The following is a 2119-nucleotide window of genomic DNA, read 5'->3' as shown; positions in this document are numbered from 1 at the left end:
CTATTTCGAGGGTGATTTTTGGCCCAATGTTCTGGAGGAAAGCATCAAGGAGCTGGAGCAAGAGGAGGAGGAGAGGAAGAAGGAGGAGAATACAGCCTCCGTTGAGACAACAGAGGTTAGGCAGAGAGTCAAATGGTGTGAATGAGTATTTAGTGTAGTCTGTAGCCATTTTAAAAAATGGTGTTTTCTTCCACAGGGAACCCAAGTTGACAGCAAGAACGCCAAAAAGAAGAACAATAAAAAGACCAATAAAAATAAGAGCAGCATGACCGCGCAAACAAAAGAAGCCTGGGATGCGAATGTAGCTAATGACCTGTCCCAGAAGCTATATGCAACAATGGAGAAGCACAAAGAGGTTGGACCTTACAATTTTGTTTACTTGAGGTACCATTTATTTTGCTCAGAGTGTGCCAAGTGCTTACCGGAACCCCTCTTGCTTCCTAAAATCCAGGTCTTCTTCGTGATCCACCTGCATGCTGGTCCAGTGATCAACACCCTGCCTCCGATCATGGATCCTGACCCGCTGCTGACCTGCGATCTGATGGACGGCCGTGATGCCTTCCTGACACTCGCCAGTATCAAGCTACCGGGAGTTCAGTTCGCCTACGCCGCTGCAAATGGAGCTCTTATGTGCATGCTGGTGGGAGCTACACAATCAGGAGCCATGACCAATTTGTGTACACTTGGTAACGCATGCACAGCACCATGTAGAGACAACGCTGGCATTGCAATCGCTTAAGCAGGTCAGCCTTCTCTTTGTGGCTTTTGACAGAGCCGCTAGTCTGTTGCCATTGTTTGCAATCCACCAGATGTTTTGTAAAAAACAGACACCGGTACTATTTTTATTGTGCCAATTTATTAAGATATAAGGTTTAAACTAGAAGGTTGCAGGTTCAAACCTCCTCAAGGAGTGAACCTTGCTTGGTAGCCTATGTCCTCCAGCTGTAAGCTTTGTAAATAAAACACTAATCTTCAGTGGGCGGCGGTAATTAACATTCTGTGCTAGCAATGTCAGAAAACTATATCAATTATTCTTCTGATTTCTTCCAGGACTTTTGATCTATGCATTAACTGCTACAACTCAAGGCCATGAGTACCGTGGTGGTTTTGGGCCTGGGCGACAACAGCAACAACCAGGGTGGCGAGGCCAACAAGAGTCCTCAGGAGAGTCGGCGCCTCAGCATCAGCAGCTGCATCCAGTCACTGGTGCATGCCTGCCAGTGCCGCAATGCCAACTGTTCTCTGCCATCTTGTCCAGAAGATGAAGCGTGTGGTGCAGCATACCAAGGGGCTGCAAAGCGCCAAGACCAATGGAGGCTGCCCGTTTGCAAACAACTCATGGCGTTGTTGCTGCTACCATGCCAAACACTGCCAGGAGAAGCAAGTGCCCGTGCCCTTCTGTCTCAATATCAGAAAGCACAAGCTGCTGGCAGCAGCAGATTCAGCTTAGCGGCTGCAGCGGGGCGCCCAGATGATCTTGGCGGCGAATGGTGCTCATGCAGGGAGCAGAGGAATGCCTCCCAGTCTGCCCTCCCCAGCTACCATCGAGGAGGTCAGGAGCGCCAAACTCTCAGCAGCTGCAGCGGCTAATACACCTCAGGCCCCTCGCGCAGTCATTAGCCAGCCAGCCCCAGGCAGGCGCATCAGAATGTGGCTGGGAATGGTGCAAACCTTCCCCCAACCAGCTGCCTACACAGGGCCGCCAGGGGTATGTAGCCAGGCCCGCAGTCCTGCGCCTCTGCCCAGCAGCAGCAGTACTCCCCCTGCCCATGCTGCCTCCAGCAGCAGCCGCCAGCCCTCTCACGCCCGGCAACAGCAGGGCTTTTGAAGGTTGCAAACAAGTAGAGATGATGACCCAAAAGTTCAGCAGCGCCCAGCAGCAGCAGCAGCAAGACTACAGGATGAATATGAGCATTGAGCGGGCGTGAACTGCATGAACAGCCCCTCGCATGATGACTCCCATGCAAATGATGGCCCTGCGTGATTCACTCAGATGGTTCAGAGCATGCAGCCTGGCCAGTGGCCAGCTGGGATGCAAGGGTCCATGCAGAATCCGCAGGCACCTCAGCCGCAGCAAGTGCCACCGCAGCAGATGGCCATGGCCCGCAGCAGTCTCAGG

At 52.4% G+C, this 2119-nt stretch overlaps 1 pseudogene; it reads left to right on the top strand.

The window, feature by feature from the left end:
- Window positions 1-4: 4 nt before the first annotated feature.
- On the top strand, window positions 5-1828 carry LOC109070945 (annotated as a pseudogene).
- The last annotated feature ends 291 nt before the right edge of the window (window positions 1829-2119 follow it).

Source organism: Cyprinus carpio, unplaced genomic scaffold (genome assembly GCF_018340385.1).
Source record: "Cyprinus carpio isolate SPL01 unplaced genomic scaffold, ASM1834038v1 S000005507, whole genome shotgun sequence".
Taxonomy (NCBI): domain Eukaryota; kingdom Metazoa; phylum Chordata; class Actinopteri; order Cypriniformes; family Cyprinidae; genus Cyprinus; species Cyprinus carpio.
This window is presented reverse-complemented; position numbering and strand designations above follow the sequence as displayed.